General features: G+C 38.4%; 1 protein-coding gene across 2 annotated transcripts in view; it reads left to right on the top strand.

The window, feature by feature from the left end:
* The window catches only part of COL14A1 (collagen type XIV alpha 1 chain), a 170,216-nt gene that overhangs the window by 75,653 nt on the left and 73,576 nt on the right, over positions 1–20,987 (top strand). The window lies entirely within an intron of this gene.

The following is a 20,987-nucleotide window of genomic DNA, read 5'->3' as shown; positions in this document are numbered from 1 at the left end:
TTGGTATGCAAGTGGATCCATTGTTATCCAGGACAAAAATCTAATGTCCATGGTCACCGTGTTCAACAGACTTGACCTAGAAAGAAAAAAGTCATAGACAATTATAAAGACAGATGGATTCAGTGCAGAACAATTTCATAGAATTCCACCCAAATCTAAAAGCAGTTTTTCAGCCACTACGTTAATTGAGACTGACTCTCATCCATTCTTTAAAGTGGCTGAGGCACATAGATTTGTACAGTTACGTTCGGTAAAGGAGCAATATCGGTGCTGCCATAGGCATCTACATTAATCGCTGGCAGGAAAAGATGGACGTGCGAATCGTTAGTATTAAAGGAGTTTTCCCACAAGGGACATTTATAAAATATCCGCAGGATATTCAAAAAAAAGAAAGTGTTGAAGCAGCACAAGTCCCGATAATAGGTGCGGTGTCACGCTGTGAAGTCAGATAAACCCAATCTGGCGTAATGTAATCCTCAGAATAAACATGGTTGAACAGCAGCGCACGTCTCCAGAAATTCAATCAAAGAAATCTTTTATTGGCTAAACATCCAGCCAAAAAATTGGCAACGTTTCGACCCGTAACAAGTTGAGGGTCTTTCTCAATACACAGGATATGTCATAAATGTCAGATAGATGCGGGTCCCACCACTGGGACCCGCACCTATCTCTAGAACGGGGACCCCTAAACCCCATTCTACCTCTTTGTGTTCCGGCTGATTTCCGACCATGAAGGAGAAAACAGCATAACTCACTGAGCTACGCTGTTTCTGTAAGCCCCATAGAACTGAATGGTTACATAGTTACATATATAGTTACATAGTTAGTACGGTTGAAAAAAGCAAAAGGTGTCCATCAAGTTCAACCAAGGAACGGGAAAAGGGAAGGAAAAATTTCTACACATAGAAGCTAATATTTTTTTTGTTCTAGGAAATTATCTAAGCCTTTTTTAAAGCCATCTACTGTCCCTGCTGTGACCAGCTCCTGTGGTAGGCTATTCCATAGATTCACAGTTCTCACTGTAAAGAAGCCTTGTCGCCTCTGCAGCTTGAACCTTTTTTTCTCCAGACGGAGGGAGTGCCCCCTTGTTTTTTGAGGGGGTTTTACAAGGAACAGGATTTCACCATATTTTTTGTATGTGCCATTAATATATTTATATAAGTTAATCATGTCCCCCCTTAGTCGTCTTTTTTCAAGGCTAAATAGGTTTAATTCTTTCAATCTTTCCTCATAACTTAAATTCTCCAAGCCCCTAATTAGTTTCGTTGCTCTTCTTTGTATTTTTTCCAACTCCAGGGCATCCTTTCTATGAACTGGAGCCCAGAACTGAACTGCATATTCTAGATGAGGCCTCACTAATGCTTTGTAAAGTGGCAATATTACATCCCTGTCCCGTGAGTCCATGCCTCTTTTAATACACGACAATATCCTGCTGGCCTTTGAAGCAGCTGATTGACACTGCATGCTGTTATTGAGTTTATGATTTACAAGAACACCCAGATCCTTCTCAACAAGTGAATCCGCCAGTGTAGCTCCCCCTAGGACATATGATGCATGCAGGTTGTTGGTACCCAGATGCATAACTTTACATTTATCTACATTAAACTTCATCTGCCAAGTGGACGCCCAAACACTTAGTTTGTTTAAATCTGCCTGCAATTCATGAACATCTTCCATAGACTGAACTATATTACATAGCTTGGTGTCATCTGCAAAAATAGAAATAGTGCTATTAATCCCATCCTCTATATCATTAATAAATAAGTTGAATAATAGTGGTCCCAGCACTGAACCCTGGGGTACACCACTTATAACTGGGGACCATTCAGAGTAGGAATCATTGACCACAACTCTCTGGATACGGTCCTTGAGCCAATTCTCAATCCAATTACAAACTATACTATCTAAACCTATAGTCCTTAATTTACCCATTAGACGTCTATGAGGGACAGTGTCAAATGCCTTTGCAAAGTCCAAAAACACTAAATCCACAGCGGCCCCTCTATCTAGGCTTCTGCTCACCTCTTCATAAAAACAGATTAGGTTAGTTTGACAACTTCTGTCCTTAGTAAAACCGTGCTGGCTGTCACTTATAATGCTATTTATTGTCACATAATCCTGTATATAGTCCCTCAATAGCCCCTCAAACATTTTCCCCACGATGGATGTTAAGCTTACTGGTCTATAATTACCCGGCGAAGACCTAGAGCCCTTTTTGAAAATAGGCACCACATTTGCGCTGCGCCAGTCCTTTGGCACTATACCAGTCACTAGAGATTCTCTGAATATTATGAAAAGGGGGACAGAAATAACTGAACTAAGCTCTTTAAGAATTCTAGGGTGGGGGGGCGGAGCTAACCGCACTGTGAGATGGTCGCTTGATCCCGGCGCTCCTCACTGAGACGCAGATTTCCACGGCTGGAGGGCTTTTAACTACACGATAATGGTTCGTACAAATCGGGACAAATCGTGTGACTCCCGGGGGACTCCGAAAACCAGTAAAACGCAGTCGGAGATGGAGAAATTCTTCCATAAAAAGCATCTCTCCCCGGCCGGGAAAAGCAAGATGGCGCCGGAGAAATCACTCCCGCCGGAAACACGCCGCGACGATGATTCTGATGAAGAGAGCTCCTGTACGCACTCTGATGCTGGAGGTGGGTCAGATCCATTACCTATTACTAGAGCTTTCTTGAAAAAAGCATTGGCTAGCGCGATGTCCCCAGTACTAAAGGAACTGTCTTCCATTAAAGCGGACATACAGCATGTGGGGCAAAGAGTGGCGGTATTGGAGGACACTCAATCCGCCATTATTCAACAAGTGGAGGCCGTGCAAGGGGCAGTAGCCTCACATTTCTCCCATCTAAATCACACTTACCTACAGCTGGAGGATCAGGAGAACCGCAGCAGGCGGAAAAATGTCAGGTTGAGAGGCATCCCAGAGACGGTATCCACAGAGGAGATTTTGCCAACAGTGAGGATCATTTTCTCGACCATTCTGGGACAGGAAAAAGCGGCGCAGGTCATTATTGAGAGGGCCCATCGGGCATTACGACCTAAGCCATCTCGAGACGAACCTCCCAGAGATGTTATCTGCGGTCTGCTTAATTTTTTGGACACGTCTGCCATTCTCTCGGCTGCACGAGTGATTCCCGACTTGGCATTTGAGGATAGCAAGATACTGGTCTTCCAGGATCTAGCTGCCAGCACCCTGGCCAAAATACGGCTGCTGAAGCCCTTGACCGAAGCTTTGAGGCTAAGGAAGATACCCATGCGATGGCTGTTCCCGTTCGGCCTGGCGATCCTGAGGGAGGGTCGACAGATCACTATCAGGACGCCAGAAGATCTCGCTAAAGCCTGGCCGAAAATAGGCATGGAGAAAATCGACATACCGGACTGGATGCCGATACAGCGAGATGTCCCGACATGCGAGGTTCCTGATCCGCACACTTGGCAGAAACCCCGGAAGTTTAAGGTCCCACGTAGCAACACAAGGAGAGGGTTTGGACAGCAGCTGGAAGCCCCCTGAGCCCGTTCGGGGTCCCCGCTAGAGGGGATTTGACCACTGTATATCCTTTACTTTTTGGCAAAGTTGTTGTAAGATTTATGCCCTGCCATTGTGTTGTTATGGTGTTCATCGGCACGTACACCCTCCTTTTATGGCACAAGATTTGTAGATTATATGGAAGTCTGTGTTCTCTCTTAACATTGAATGAGGTTGGTTTCCTCGTTTCACCCCCCTCGCAACTCTGTAGTCGGGCCGCGACATCTTAAGACAAGGGACATCCTCTGTGGGATAGGAGGTTCCCCCTTAATACCTTTTTGCCTATGGAATGTCGTTGCCTCACTACATCTTTTTCAATTTTTTCTTTTGTATATAGTTCTATGTGTGTTTTGCATCTCTCCGGTGTTCACGCCTACATTATATTATGAAGCTAATTGTTTTCTGAATGGGTCATGGCCCCGATTACTTTCTTGACACTGAATGTAAATGGGTTTGGGACGCCGCAAAAGAGGTCTCAGGTTTTCAAAATGTTTAAACAGGATAAGCCGGACGTCTTGATGTTGCAGGAGACTCATTTCCGCCATGAGCGGTTACCCCGCTTGCCGTTGTCCTCATACAGCCAGTGGTTCCATAGTACCCATACATCGGCCTCTAGAGGTGTGACTGTAGGTATTCATAAAGATTTTCCATTTAAAGTAGAAAATTCAAAGGCTGACCCGGCAGGCCGATATATTTTTCTTAAGGGTTCTCTCTGCAACACCAAGATGACTATAGCATGTTTGTATGCCCCCAATGATAAACAGATTCCGTGGTTGCTGAAGACATTACGTATACTTAAGAGTTTTGGGGAGGGGATGTCAGTTGTGGGAGGGGATTTAAATGTGGCGCTGGAATCTGATCTCGACTCTACTTCGACCGCCCGTGTGTTCACTCATCGAGCTATGCACAAACTTAAATTGATGTTATATAATTGCCAGCTAACGGATGTATGGCGTCTCTCCCATCCACAGGAAAGAGATTATACTTTTTATTCACATCGACATAAAGTATATCGCAGACTAGACTACATCTTTATGTCTACGCCGCACCTTTCAAATTTGCAGTCAACATCCATAGGGCATATTACAGTTTCAGATCATGCCCCGGTGCTAGCTACAATACATGTTCGAGATCTGCCGGTCAGATCTTGGTCTTGGCGGCTTAATGACAAGATACTCTCAGATGAGGTGCACACGGGGGTCTTGGGTGAGAAATTGGAGGAATATTTTTGTCTAAATAGTACACCTGATGTAGCAGTGCCAGTAATATGGGAAGCTCATAAAGCATTTATCCGAGGTGAATTCATTGCATTATGCTCTCGTTTGAAGAAGGATAGGAATAAGAAAATGCAGTCTTTGCTGGCGCAGATCTCGGCTCTTGAACGACTGCACCAGCAAACTCTGACAGCTCCCTTACGCACGGAATTAGACTCCCTCCGTCATAAACTTAAAGATATGCTAAATATACAGGCAGCAAAGGCCTTTCAGAGACTCAAATGTCGTATATATTTACATGGGGATAGGGGCTCAAAATTGATGTCCAAAATGCTCAAGACACAAACGGAGAAATCCTTTGTTTCCTCTGTTAAGACTGCCTCGGGTCAGCGGGTTTCTACCACTCCTCAAGTGGCCGAAGCCTTTAGACAGTTCTACGCTAACTTATACAATTTAGACGCTCAAGGTCCAGCGAGTTCATTAGCCTCAGCACACGTAGACAGAGAGGTGGCGGTTCGGTCTTTCCTCAGCAAACTGACTTTTCCCCAATTATCAGATAGTGAAAATACATCCCTATTGGCCCCCTTCACGATAGAAGAGTTGCAGACCAGTTTAACTAGCATACCCTCGGGGAAATGTCCAGGGCCAGATGGATTACCCATCATGTATTACAAAAAATTTAGTAGCATACTTCTCCCACACTTTCTGGAGGTGTGTAATTCTCTCCTGAGTGGTTCTTCCCTCCCGCCGCAGGCTCTGGAAGCCTTCATTACTCTCATTCCAAAAGAAGGAAAGAGTACTGATGACTGTGCAAGCTATAGGCCAATTTCACTGTTAAACACAGATGTGAAGTGGTGGGCCAAACTATTGGCTAGCAGAATAGCTAAATTTTTACCGAAATTGATAGCAGAGGAGCAGGTGGGTTTTGTTCCGCGGCGGGAAGGGAAGAATAATATCACTAGAGTTATTAATGCGATACACCTCGCGCGAAGGAAGGGGGTTCCGCTTGTCCTTTTAGGAACTGACGCTGAAAAGGCCTTCGATAGGGTCGACTGGAGGTTTATCCAAAGTGCCTTAGAAAAATTTAAGTTTCCCCAGCCCTTTATAAGTGCTATATTCTCCCTATACTCAAAGCCTTCAGCCAAAATTAGAGTAAATGGAATATTGTCCGCCCCTTTCTTCATAAAAAATGGTACCAGACAGGGCTGCCCTCTCTCCCCGGCTCTTTTTATTTTGGCCTTAGAGCCACTATTATTATATATTAGACAACATGAAGAGGTTAGAGGATTGAAGGTAGGGGCGGTAGAGCATAAAATTGCAGCATTCGCTGATGATCTCCTTTTATTTATCACCAACCCATTGTTGGCTCTGCCGCACCTACTGACGCTGTTCGATGAGTTTGGTTTTGTTTCCAACTTCAAAATAAATCTTAGCAAGTCGGAAGCGTTAAATATCAATGTCTCCTCCCGGACCATTCTTAAACTGCAAAACTGCACCCCCTTCAGGTGGCCATCCGGGGTTATAAAATTTCTGGGGGTTATGATTCCTGCTGACCTGAGGGAGCTCTTTAGTCTCAATTATAAAGCCCTTTTTGATAAGATCCGTAAGCAATTGTTATCCATGAGAATTCCGTTTCTGTCGTGGTTTGGTAGGAAGAACTTACTCGCCACTTACATACTTCCGCAGATTACGTACCTGGTGTGTGCTTTACCTATAGAGGTTACAAAGAGCTACTTCAGGAATTTCAAATCCCTGTTCATTTCCTTTTTATGGGGCTCTAAGAGATCCAGATTGGCATACTCCTTCCTGATACAAAAGAAGGAGCAAGGGGGCATCTCCTTACCGGATCTGGAAACATATTTTATAGCGAACCATTTAGCCCGCTGGACGCAACTGGCAGACGGGGGTAATACCTCTCTGTCTGTGGTCATGGAAAGATCCCTCATGGGACCAGAGATGCTGGGATTGCTATGGGTTCGTTCTGCCTCGCACTCCTCAAAGGGATACTTGAGCCCAATTACTAAGGGAACGATGGCGGTGTGTCACACGGCAAGAGCCTTGAATATGTCAAAACAGCTTCTCTCGCCCCTTGCTCCCTTGAGTGTCCTGCCCTCATATTTGGGTAGACCGTCCGATAGAACAGCAGATTTTTGGAGGTGCTTAAATAAGGTACAAGTATCTGAATTGTGGGAACTAGATGGGCCCCCCGACTTGCGATCGGTTTTTAAGGGACGGGATCTGAAACAACCAAACGCATTACAAATGGCAGATTATACAACTACCATTGGTATGTTCAAAGCTCAGTCACCTCCTTTAAAAGTAGACCCGACCTGGTTAGAAAATTATATATTATTACCGGCCACCCTGCCTAAAGTTCTGTCTAAATTGTATAAAGGCATTCTATTGGAGACATCTTCGCAAAAACCTCATTTTGTGAGACAATGGGAAAGGGAGTTGGGCTTGTCTCTCTCCAAAGAGGAAGTAGGGTTTATTTTGAAAGCCGCCCAGGGGTTTTCTAAGTGTGTACGCATACAAGAAAATTCCTACAAGCTGGTAACACGTTGGTACCGAACTCCAGACTTCCTATTTTCTATAGGTTTAGTCTCTGATAATTTATGTTGGAGGTGCCGAGAGGGTCCGGGCACCTTCCTTCACATCTGGTGGTCGTGCCCCAAAATATTAAGCTATTGGAGGGGGGTTGAAAAAATAATAAATTCTGTCTGTTCTACAAATATTACACTAACATCTGCACTGATACTGCTCTGGTTGCCAATACCTGATTTTACGCCGTCTGTACACAATCTTCCGACCCACATGATCTCTGCTGCTAAATTGCTAGTGCCTACCTTTTGGAGACAGTCTAACCCGCCGACGGTGGAGCTATGGTTAGATAAAATGCAGCAGATATGTAGATTGGAGGAAATGGCCGCCTGGATAAACCATTCAAGGGAGAGATATCTGAAGATATGGAAACCATGGCTGGTCCGGGAGGTGAGGGGGTCATAAGAACAAGCGTGACCCGCTTGCCTGCTCTTCCTCACGAGTAGATTGGGTGTGGTATGTACTACTGGATGATCTGGAGTAGGGGTGCGAAGGGACATGATATATGATATACGATAGATGGACAGGAGGGGAGAGTATACCATGTGTGTTACATTTTCTGTATGCATTTTTTGAGTCTGGCCTACACTGTATCCATAAACACTGTCTCCACAACTCAGCACAATCTGTTATTCACGTCATGTTATGAATTAAGAGACCTTTCAAATTCAAGTCAAGTCAAGTTGAGTCTTGTTTGCATATTTTCAACCATTGTAATATGGTAATGTGACATAAAGGCGTGACACCGGAGGATGCTACTACCATGTTTTTATTTCCTTGTATTATGTCTTAGCTATTTTGTACCCTTACTGAGATGCATGTCAGTCCAGGGTTCTTTGTGGGTTAGCTTGTATTGTGAGGATGTTGTTTCCTTTGCGATGTCTATCTGACGTCATTTTCAGAGAGTTGTAATGACACCCAGGACTTGTATTCTTGCTTTGTTTTCATTTTGCAAATCCTGATACCTGACTTGTATTGTATCGTATGATGTCTTCCCTTGTATGTCATGTGTATCAGTTTAATAAAAAGAGATTCTGCAAAAAAAGAATTCTAGGGTGTAAACCATCTGGTCCCGGGGCCTTGTGCACATTTATTTTATTTAATTTAGCTTGGACCATATCTACATTCATCTAATTCAGTATATCAACTGATATATTAACAGCACTGGCACCGGCTACATCAGCTGCTCCTTCTTCTGTTGTATATACAGAGCTAAAGAACCCATTTAGTAACTCTGCCTTCTCTTGATCCCCTGTGATCAACTCCCCATTACCATTATCTAGGGGTCCTACATGTTCAGACCTTGGCTTTTTAGCATTTATATACTTGAAGAATTTTTTGGGATTTGTTTTACTATTCTTGGCCACCTGCCTTTCATTTTGTATTTTTGATAATTTTATTACATTTTTACAGATTTTATTAAGCTCTTTATATTTTACAAAGGCTACAGCTGTACCCTCAGATTTGTATTTTTTAAATGCCCTTTTTTTGTCATGTATTGCCCCTTTCACAGAAGGGGTTTAATTTTAGTCGTTTATACTTGTTACCTGTAGGAATACATTTTGCACTATAATAACTCAAAGTAGATTTGAAAATCTCCCATTTATCATTTGTTCCATTATTTGACATTAGTTCTTCCCAGTCTATATCCTGAATTGCCGCCCTCATCCTGGGGAATTTGGCTTTCTTAAAATTAAATGTTTTTGCCCTCCCAGCCTGCGTTTGTTTTTTACAGTATAGGTAAAATATAACTATATTGTGATCACTGTTACCGAGGTTTTCACGAACATTGACGTTCCCAACAAGCTCTGCATTATTAGAAATGACCAGATCCAACAGAGCTTCACCTCTAGTCGGGTCTTCCACAAACTGGCCCATAAAATTTTCCTGCAACAGGTTGAGGAAATGTCTCCCCTTTGCAGTTGAAGCTGAACCATAACACCAATTAATATCCCGGAAATTAAAATCTCCCATTATCACTACAGTACCCGCCTGTGCAGCCCGCTCCATCTGTTTATATAGTTGAACTTCCATCTCCTCAGTTATATTGGGGGGTCTATAGATTACACCAAAAGTAATTTTTTCAGTGTTTACCTCCCTTTCTAGTTCCACCCACAAGGTTTCAACCTCCTCACAGTATTCACCCACTATTGTCTCTTTCACACTCGCCTTCATATCACTTCTCACATACAGACATACACCACCACCTTTCCTATTTGTCCTGTCTTTCCAAAAAAGTGTAAAACCCTGTAGATTTACAGCCCAGTCATGTGAAGAGTCTAGCCATGTTTCAGCAACACCAACTATATCTATATTTTCTTCCAGTATCAAGGCCTCCAGCTCCCCCATTTTGCTTGCTAGACTTCTGGCATTTGTGAACATACACTTTAACTTGCCTGTCAGTTTTTCACTTTTATTATCAGAAATGTGATTTGACATTAATTGGGCCTTTTTATTTACACTGATGTTTTGTAACGAAAGGATCTCCTTATCTTGTTGTCTAGTCCTCTCCCCACATTCTGTTTCTCCCCCCACCAATATAGTCTGACCCCTCTCTAACCTGGCTACCCTTTTTTTTGTCTACATTGACCTCCCTCCTAAGCCCTAGTTTAAATACTCCACCACCCCAGCTAGAATTCTCTCCCCAGCATAGCGGACCCCCTTCCATTTAGGTGCAAATCATCTGCAGAATACAGTTTGTACCCCAATGAAAAGTCAGCCCAGTGCTCTAGGAACCCAAATCCTTCTCCTCTACACCAAGACTTCAGCCATGCATTTAACTCCCTAAGCTCCCGCTGTCTTTCCTGTGATGCGCATGGCACAGGCAGTATTCCTGAGAATACAACCTTGGAGGTCCTTCCCTTCAGTAGTAGCCTAGTTCTTTAAAATTATTCTTAAGGCTCCTCCACGTACAATTTATTCAGTCGTTGGTACCGACATGGACCACGACAGCTGGATCATCACCAGCCCCTCCCAGCAATTTGTCCACCCGTTCCACCACATGCCGAACCCTGGCTCCAGGGAGACAGCAAACCATTCGGTTGAGGTGGTCTTGGCGACAAATTATTCTATCCGTCTTCCTGATTATAGAATCCCCTACGACTATCAATTGTCTTGGCTTACCTGCATTACCATCCCGCCGACTACTAGCTGGGCTGTTCTCCCGGCTGTTAGGGAGATCAGTATCCACTAGGGCTGCCATGGTAGATACGGAAACAACGTAGCTCGCATGCTACGCTGCTTCCGTTACTGAGATTTACTATTATGGGAATTACGGAAACGATGTAGCTCAGTGAGTTATGTTGTTTCTGTAACTCCCGACCGTGTAATCAGGAAGTGGCCGGGAGGCAGCGTGAGCACAAAAAGCTAGAACGGGATTTAGGGGGCATCTATCTGACATTTATGACATATCCTATGGATATGTCATAAATGTCCCTCATGGGAAAACCCCTTTAATATTATAGACATAGATAGTGCTGGTGTTTCTGCTATAGGCAGGCAATTTTTTTAAAATTATTGTATTATTGTCTTTACTGTCATATTTTAATGATTTTATGTTTTTTGTATGATGTTTTTATTTGATTACGTAATGTAGTAACACAATAATTTCTCCTTTGGGGATGAATAAAGTATTTTATTCTATCTATCTATCTATCTATCTATCTATCTATCTATCTATCTATCTATCTATCTATCTATCTATCTATCTATCTATCTATCTATCTATCTATCTATCTATCCCATATCTATCCCATATCTATCCCATATCTATCCCATATCTATCCCATATCTATCTATCTATCTATCTATCTATCTATCTATCTATCTATCTATCTATCTATCTATCTATCTATCTATCTATCTATCTATCTATCTGTAATGGATAATTTTGGCTTCTGTTCTGTAAACTTTTAACTATTATATTAAATTTCTGTGTCTGCCACATCTTTCCTAAACATGGCTGTAGAGTAACCCCGTGTAGACAAGACAACTAATATCCCAGACCTGCAATGTAATGACAGAGAGGAGAGATAAATTATGTGTTAGTAGGTGGTATATCTAGTAGGTTGTGATAATTATACTGGACACATTGCTTGGTTACATCAGTAATATTAATAATTCCCGATAATGGATTGCAATGCCAACGTTAGACAGTTGTCAGTATGTAGGGGAAAAAGCAAAGAGTCGGGGTAAATGAAAACAGAGCTAAATTAGGGCCATATTAAAAAAAAAAAAACCTAGGCCAGTCTTAGGATAAGTTATGCCGTGTTCAATATCTTCTATTACCACCCCATGCTTATGGTGAACTATATAGTGCCAAATAACACAACCATACAGTGTACAAATTATACTAGCCTATCAATAAACTATGGAATGAAGCTGCATCCTATACAGATACCTTTCCATAGCTTTGGGCACCAAGTGAAAGATCAGGGAAGAAAAATTAGGGCTCGTGATGCCCCCTACAGTAATAACAGGTGATGTGCCCTGTGTTACCGTGCAGGTAGCAGTCCACTAAGACTGGCCCTGAATACACCTTATAATTATCAAGGGGACGGGATAAGAGGTTGGCAGAGTAGGAAGCGGTCTAGGACACCAGTGGTAAGGGGGCGCAATTTATAGATTTAAAGAATAAAATAGGTGAAAGATGAAACCAGGAAGGAGTTGCCGTAGCCAGTGGACCCAACTACAAATGTGGTAGAGTGGCCATGCACAAGGCAAATGTAATCTCACGAGATTACGATGTAAACGGTCATTTAAAACTAGATTACGCTTGCCTTGCTGGAAATCTCACAGAAAAGATTCAGACGTGTCAGGATTCTGAATACACATCACGTCCTGGCTGGGGGTAATGTATATTCATTGTCAGGACACTGCAGTAACGTTAGTGTTTGTGTATGTAGCTGCACTTAGCGATATAACTATATCGCTAGTGCAGTGTAAATGAATGGAGAGAAGTGCATGACGCTGATTGGTCGCTGATTGGTCAACGCCCACTTGGTCTAAAGAAAAAACACGCCCACTTGGGCTTTAAGAAACAAATTAGCATATAGCTAAAAATCGCTCATAAAGTGGTAAAAATAGATAGTTTTTCTAAATAAAAAGCATTACTGTCACCTACATTATAGCGCCGATCTTCTTATATAGGAGATAGGGCACTTATAATGTGGTGACAGAGCTTTAACAATTATTCACCAGGTCCAAGTCACTGATGCTTGAAACTATTCTTGTGCTGTAACATATAAGAACACATTCTACCACAAATCAAAGCATTCAAGGAAAATAGTTCCAGCTCCAAATTAATATATTGACACATATGAAAATGTTTAAGTATCAACTATATAGTATAAAGCAAGAATTCCATTATACACTGGAGGAATGTTATACTGCAGTGCGTGATATAGAAAAACTGTGTAGATCAAGGATGAAACCGATTAATCCCTCTGTGGACAATGTACATTGGACTTAGAGTAACTAAGTTAAATGGGTTTTCTGGGTCAACACATTGATGACCTCTCCTTAAGATAGACTGCCAATGTGTAATCGTTGGAGGTCCGACCCTGAGACCCCAGCTATGAACAGAATAAATGTATTGCCCGAGTAGTTATATTCTTGTACATAGGAGCAGTATTATAGTAGTTATATTCTTGTACATAGGGGGCAGTATTATAGTAGTTATATTCTTGTATATAGGATCAGTATTTATAGTAGTTATATTCTTGTACATAGGAGGCAGTATTATAGTAGTTATATTCTTGTATATAGGGGGCAGTATTATAGTAGTTATATTCTTGTACGTAGGAGCAGTATTATAGTAGTTATATTCTTGTACATAGGAGCAGTATTATAGTAGTTATATTCTTGTATATAGGGGACAGTATTATAGTAGTTATATTCTTGTACATAGGGGGCAGTATTATAGTAGTTATATTCTTGTATATAGGGGCAGTATTATAGTAGTTATATTCTTGTACATAGGAGGCAGTATTATAGTAGTTATATTCTTGTATATAGGGGCAGTATTATAGTAGTTATATTCTTGTATATAGGGAGCAGTATTATAGTAGTTATATTCTTGTATATAGGAGCAGTATTATAGTAGTTATATTCTTGTACAGTATATAGGAGCAGTATTATAGTAGTTCTATTCTTGTATATAGGGGGCAGTATTATAGTAGTTATATTCTTGTATATAGGGGCAGTATTATAGTAGTTATATTCTTGTACATAGGGGGCAGTATTATAGTAGTTATATTCTTGTATATAGGATCAGTATTTATAGTAGTTATATTCTTGTACATAGGAGGCAGTATTATAGTAGTTATATTCTTGTATATAGGGGGCAGTATTATAGTAGTTATATTCTTGTACATAGGAGCAGTATTATAGTAGTTATATTCTTGTACATAGGAGCAGTATTATAGTAGTTATATTCTTGTATATAGGGGGCAGTATTATAGTAGTTATATTCTTGTACATAGTGGCAGTATTATAGTAGTTATATTCTTGTACATAGGAGGCAGTATTATAGTAGTTATATTCTTGTACATAGGGGGCAGTATTATAGTAGTTATATTCTTGTATATAGGGGCAGTATTATAGTAGTTATATTCTTGTACATAGGAGGCAGTATTATAGTAGTTATATTCTTGTATATAGGGGCAGTATTATAGTAGTTATATTCTTGTATATAGGGAGCAGTATTATAGTAGTTATATTCTTGTATATAGGGGCAGTATTATAGTAGTTATATTCTTGTATATAGGGAGCAGTATTATAGTAGTTATATTCTTGTATATAGGGGCAGTATTATAGTAGTTATATTCTTGTATATAGGGAGCAGTATTATAGTAGTTATATTCTTGTATATAGGAGCAGTATTATAGTAGTTCTATTCTTGTATATAGGGGGCAGTATTATAGTAGTTATATTCTTGTATATAGGGGGCAGTATTATAGTAGTTCTATTCTTGTACATAGGAGCAGTATTATAGTAGTTATATTCTTGTATATAGGGGCAGTATTATAGTAGTTATATTCTTGTATATGGGGGGCAGTATTATAGTAGTTTTATTCTTGTACAGTATATAGGAGCAGTATTATAGTAGTTCTATTCTTGTATATAGGGGCAGTATTATAGTAGTTATATTCTTGTATATAGGGGGCAGTATTATAGTAGTTATATTCTTGTACATAGGAGCAGTATTATAGTAGTTATATTCTTGTATATAGGGGCAGTATTATAGTAGTTATATTCTTGTACACAGGGGGCAGTATTATAGTAGTTATATTCTTGTATATAGGGGGCAGTATTATAGTAGTTATATTCTTGTATATGGGGGGCAGTATTATAGTAGTTTTATTCTTGTACAGTATATAGGAAGCAGTATTATAGTAGTTCTATTCTTGTATATAGGAAGCAGTATTATAGTAGTACTATTCTTGTATATAGGCGGCAGTATTATAGTAGTTCTATTCTTGTATATAGGGGGCAGTATTATAGTAGTTATATTCGTGTATATAGGAGCAGTATTATAGTAGTTATATTCTTGTACCTAAGGAGCAGTGTTATAGTTGTTATATTCTTGTATATAGGGGCAGTATTATAGTAATATTTTTGTATATGGGGGCAGTATTATAGTAGTTTTATTCTTGTACAGTATATAGGAAGCAGTATTATAGTAGTTCTATTCTTGTATATAGGAAGCAGTATTATAGTAGTTATATTCTTGTATATAGGGGCAGTATTATAGTAGTTATATTCTTGTATATAGGGAGCAGTATTATAGTAGTTATATTCTTGTATATAGGGGCAGTATTATAGTAGTTATATTCTTGTATATAGGGAGCAGTATTATAGTAGTTATATTCTTGTATATAGGAGCAGTATTATAGTAGTTCTATTCTTGTATATAGGGGGCAGTATTATAGTAGTTATATTCTTGTATATAGGGGGCAGTATTATAGTAGTTCTATTCTTGTACATAGGAGCAGTATTATAGTAGTTATATTCTTGTATATAGGGGCAGTATTATAGTAGTTCTATTCTTGTATATGGGGGGCAGTATTATAGTAGTTTTATTCTTGTACAGTATATAGGAGCAGTATTATAGTAGTTCTATTCTTGTATATAGGGGCAGTATTATAGTAGTTATATTCTTGTATATAGGGGGCAGTATTATAGTAGTTATATTCTTGTACATAGGAGCAGTATTATAGTAGTCATATTCTTGTATATAGGGGCAGTATTATAGTAGTTATATTCTTGTACACAGGGGGCAGTATTATAGTAGTTATATTCTTGTATATAGGGGGCAGTATTATAGTAGTTATATTCTTGTACGTAGGAGCAGTATTATAGTAGTTATATTCTTGTACATAGGAGCAGTATTATAGTAGTTATATTCTTGTATATAGGGGGCAGTATTATAGTAGTTATATTCTTGTACATAGGGGGCAGTATTATAGTAGTTATATTCTTGTATATAGGATCAGTATTTATAGTAGTTATATTCTTGTACATAGGAGGCAGTATTATAGTAGTTATATTCTTGTATATAGGGGGCAGTATTATAGTAGTTATATTCTTGTACATAGGAGCAGTATTATAGTAGTTATATTCTTGTACATAGGAGCAGTATTATAGTAGTTATATTCTTGTATATAGGGGGCAGTATTATAGTAGTTCTATTCTTGTACATAGTGGCAGTATTATAGTAGTTATATTCTTGTACATAGGAGGCAGTATTATAGTAGTTATATTCTTGTACATAGGGGGCAGTATTATAGTAGTTATATTCTTGTATATAGGGGCAGTATTATAGTAGTTATATTCTTGTACATAGGAGGCAGTATTATAGTAGTTATATTCTTGTATATAGGGGCAGTATTATAGTAGTTATATTCTTGTATATAGGGAGCAGTATTATAGTAGTTATATTCTTGTATGTAGGGGCAGTATTATAGTAGTTATATTCTTGTATATAGGGAGCAGTATTATAGTAGTTATATTCTTGTATATAGGGGCAGTATTATAGTAGTTATATTCTTGTATATAGGGAGCAGTATTATAGTAGTTATATTCTTGTATATAGGAGCAGTATTATAGTAGTTCTATTCTTGTATATAGGGGCAGTATTATAGTAGTTATATTCTTGTATATAGGGGGCAGTATTATAGTAGTTCTATTCTTGTACATAGGAGCAGTATTATAGTAGTTATATTCTTGTATATAGGGGCAGTATTATAGTAGTTATATTCTTGTACACAGGGGGCAGTATTATAGTAGTTATATTCTTGTATATAGGGGGCAGTATTATAGTAGTTATATTCTTGTACGTAGGAGCAGTATTATAGTAGTTATATTCTTGTACATAGGAGCAGTATTATAGTAGTTATATTCTTGTATATAGGGGGCAGTATTATAGTAGTTATATTCTTGTACATAGGGGGCAGTATTATAGTAGTTATATTCTTGTATATAGGGAGCAGTATTATAGTAGTTATATTCTTGTATATAGGGGCAGTATTATAGTAGTTATATTCTTGTATATAGGGAGCAGTATTATAGTAGTTATATTCTTGTATATAGGAGCAGTATTATAGTAGTTCTATTCTTGTATATAGGGGCAGTATTATAGTAGTTATATTCTTGTATATAGGGGGCAGTATTATAGTAGTTATATTCTTGTACATAGGAGCAGTATTATAGTAGTTATATTCTTGTATATAGGGGCAGTATTATAGTAGTTATATTCTTGTACACAGGGGGCAGTATTATAGTAGTTATATTCTTGTATATAGGGGGCAGTATTATAGTAGTTATATTCTTGTACGTAGGAGCAGTATTATAGTAGTTATATTCTTGTACATAGGAGCAGTATTATAGTAGTTATATTCTTGTATATAGGGGGCAGTATTATAGTAGTTATATTCTTGTACATAGGGGGCAGTATTATAGTAGTTATATTCTTGTATATAGGATCAGTATTTATAGTAGTTATATTCTTGTACATAGGAGGCAGTATTATAGTAGTTATATTCTTGTATATAGGGGGCAGTATTATAGTAGTTATATTCTTGTACATAGGAGCAGTATTATAGTAGTTATATTCTTGTACATAGGAGCAGTATTATAGTAGTTATATTCTTGTATATAGGGGGCAGTATTATAGTAGTTCTATTCTTGTACATAGTGGCAGTATTATAGTAGTTATATTCTTGTACATAGGAGGCAGTATTATAGTAGTTATATTCCTGTACATAGGGGGCAGTATTATAGTAGTTATATTCTTGTATATAGGGGCAGTATTATAGTAGTTATATTCTTGTACATAGGAGGCAGTATTATAGTAGTTATATTCTTGTATATAGGGGCAGTATTATAGTAGTTATATTCTTGTATATAGGGAGCAGTATTATAGTAGTTATATTCTTGTATGTAGGGGCAGTATTATAGTAGTTATATTCTTGTATATAGGGAGCAGTATTATAGTAGTTATATTCTTGTATATAGGGGCAGTATTATAGTAGTTATATTCTTGTATATAGGGAGCAGTATTATAGTAGTTATATTCTTGTATATAGGAGCAGTATTATAGTAGTTCTATTCTTGTATATAGGGGCAGTATTATAGTAGTTATATTCTTGTATATAGGGGGCAGTATTATAGTAGTTCTATTCTTGTACATAGGAGCAGTATTATAGTAGTTATATTCTTGTATATAGGGGCAGTATTATAGTAGTTATATTCTTGTATATGGGGGGCAGTATTATAGTAGTTTTATTCTTGTACAGTATATAGGAGCAGTATTATAGTAGTTCTATTCTTGTATATAGGGGGCAGTATTATAGTAGTTATATTCTTGTATATAGGGGGCAGGATTATAGTAGTTATATTCTTGTACATAGGAGCAGTATTATAGTAGTTATATTCTTGTATATAGGGGCAGTATTATAGTAGTTATATTCTTGTACACAGGGGGCAGTATTATAGTAGTTATATTCTTGTATATGGGGGGCAGTATTATAGTAGTTTTATTCTTGTACAGTATATAGGAAGCAGTATTATAGTAGTTCTATTCTTGTATATAGGAAGCAGTATTATAGTAGTACTATTCTTGTATATAGGCGGCAGTATTATAGTAGTTCTATTCTTGTATATAGGGGGCAGTATTATAGTAGTTATATTCGTGTATATAGGGGCAGTATTATAGTAGTTATATTCTTGTATATAGGAGCAGTATTATAGTAGTTATATTCTTGTACCTAAGGAGCAGTGTTATAGTAGTTATATTCTTGTATATAGGGGCAGTATTATAGTAGTTATATTTTTGTATATGGGGGCAGTATTATAGTAGTTTTATTCTTGTACAGTATATAGGAAGCAGTATTATAGTAGTTCTATTCTTGTATATAGGAAGCAGTATTATAGTAGTTATATTCTTGTATATAGGGGGCAGTATTATAGTAGTTATATTCTTGTATATAGGAAGCAGTATTATAGTAGTTATATTCTTGTATATGGGGGGCAGTATTATAGTAGTTATATTCTTGTATATAGGGACATTATTATAGTAGTTATATTCTTGTACATAGTGGCGGTATTATAGTAGTTACAGTGAAGGAAATAAGTATTTGATCCCTTGCTGATTTTGTAAGTTTGCCCACTGTCAAAGACATGAACAGTCTAGAATTTTTAGGCTAGGTTAATTTTACCAGTGAGAGATAGATTATATAAAAAAAAATAAAACAGAAAATCACATTGTCAAAATTATATATATTTATTTGCATTGTGCACAGAGAAATAAGTATTTGATCCCTTTGGCAAACAAGACTTAATACTTGGTGGCAAAACCCTTGTTGGCAAGCACAGCAGTCAGACATTTTTTGTATTTGATGATGAGGTTTGCACATATGTTAGATGGAATTTTTTTATTATAGTAGTTATATTCTTGTATATAGGAAGCAGTATTATAGTAGTTATATTCTTGTATATAGGGGGCAGTATTATAGTAGTTATATTCTTGTACATAGGAGCAGTATTATAGTAGTTATATTCTTGTATATAGGGGCAGTATTAAAGTAGTTATATTCTTGTACACAGGGGGCAGTATTATAGTAGTTATATTCTTGTATATAGGGGGCAGTATTATTGTAGTTATATTCTTGTACGTAGGAGCAGTATTATAGTAGTTATATTCTTGTACATAGGAGCAGTATTATAGTAGTTATATTCTTGTATATAGGGGGCAGTATTATAGTAGTTATATTCTTGTACATAGGGGGCAGTATTATAGTAGTTATATTCTTGTATATAGGATCAGTATTTATAGTAGTTATATTCTTGTACATAGGAGGCAGTATTATAGTAGTTATATTCTTGTATATAGGGGGCAGTATTATAGTAGTTATATTCTTGTACATAGGAGCAGTATTATAGTAGTTATATTCTTGTACATAGGAGCAGTATTATAGTAGTTATATCCTTGTATATAGGTTCCAGTATTATAGTAGTTCTATTCTTGTACATAGTGGCAGTATTATAGTAGTTATATTCTTGTACATAGGAGGCAGTATTATAGTAGTTATATTCTTGTACATAGGGGGCAGTATTATAGTAGTTATATTCTTGTATATAGGGGCAGTATTATAGTAGTTATATTCTTGTACATAGGAGGCAGTATTATAGTAGTTATATTCTTGTATATAGGGGCAGTATTATAGTAGTTATATTCTTGTATATAGGGAGCAGTATTATAGTAGTTATATTCTTGTATGTAGGGGCAGTATTATAGTAGTTATATTCTTGTATATAGGGAGCAGTATTATAGTAGTTATATTCTTGTATATAGGGGCAGTATTATAGTAGTTATATTCTTGTATATAGGGAGCAGTATTATAGTAGTTATATTCTTGTATATAGGAGCAGTATTAGGGCATGACCACACATGGCGGAATTCCTCCGCAACTGTCCGCATCAATGCCGCACAGAATCTGCGTTGCAGATTCTGCAGCGGATCTGCACAAAATGTGCAGAAAATTGATGCGGACTGGCCGCTGCGGACTGCAGGAAAAGTGCTTCTCTTCTCCCTATTCAGTGCAGGATAGAGAGAAGGGACAGCACTTTCCCTAGTGAAAGTCAAAGAAATTCATACTTACCGCCCGTTGTCTTGGTGACGCGTCCCTCTTTCGGCATCCGGCCCGACCTCCCTGGATGACGCGCCAGTCCATATGACCGCTGCAGCCTGTGCTTGGCCTGTGATTGGCTGCAGCCGTCACTTACACTGAAACGTCATCCTGGGAGGCCGGACTGGAGACAGACGCAGGGAGTTCTCGGTAAGTATGAACTTATATTTTTTTTTTACAGATACATGTATATTGAGATCGGTAGTCACTGTCCCGGGTGCAGAAACAGTTACTGCCGATCGCGTAACTCTTTCAGCACCCTGGACAGTGACTATTTACAGACGTCTCCTAGCAACGCTCCCGTCATTACGGGAGCCCCATTGACTTCCTCAGTCTGGCTGTAGACCTAGAAATACATAGGTCCAGCCAGAATGAAGAAATGTCATGGTAGTAAAAACAATACGCTCCGCAGCACACATAAGATCTGCGGACTTCATTGCGGAA

The sequence above is a fragment of the Rhinoderma darwinii genome, chromosome 5 (genome assembly GCF_050947455.1).
Source record: "Rhinoderma darwinii isolate aRhiDar2 chromosome 5, aRhiDar2.hap1, whole genome shotgun sequence".
Taxonomy (NCBI): domain Eukaryota; kingdom Metazoa; phylum Chordata; class Amphibia; order Anura; family Rhinodermatidae; genus Rhinoderma; species Rhinoderma darwinii.
The sequence above is the reverse complement of the archived record's forward strand: the minus strand, read 5'-3'. Positions and strand labels throughout refer to the sequence as shown.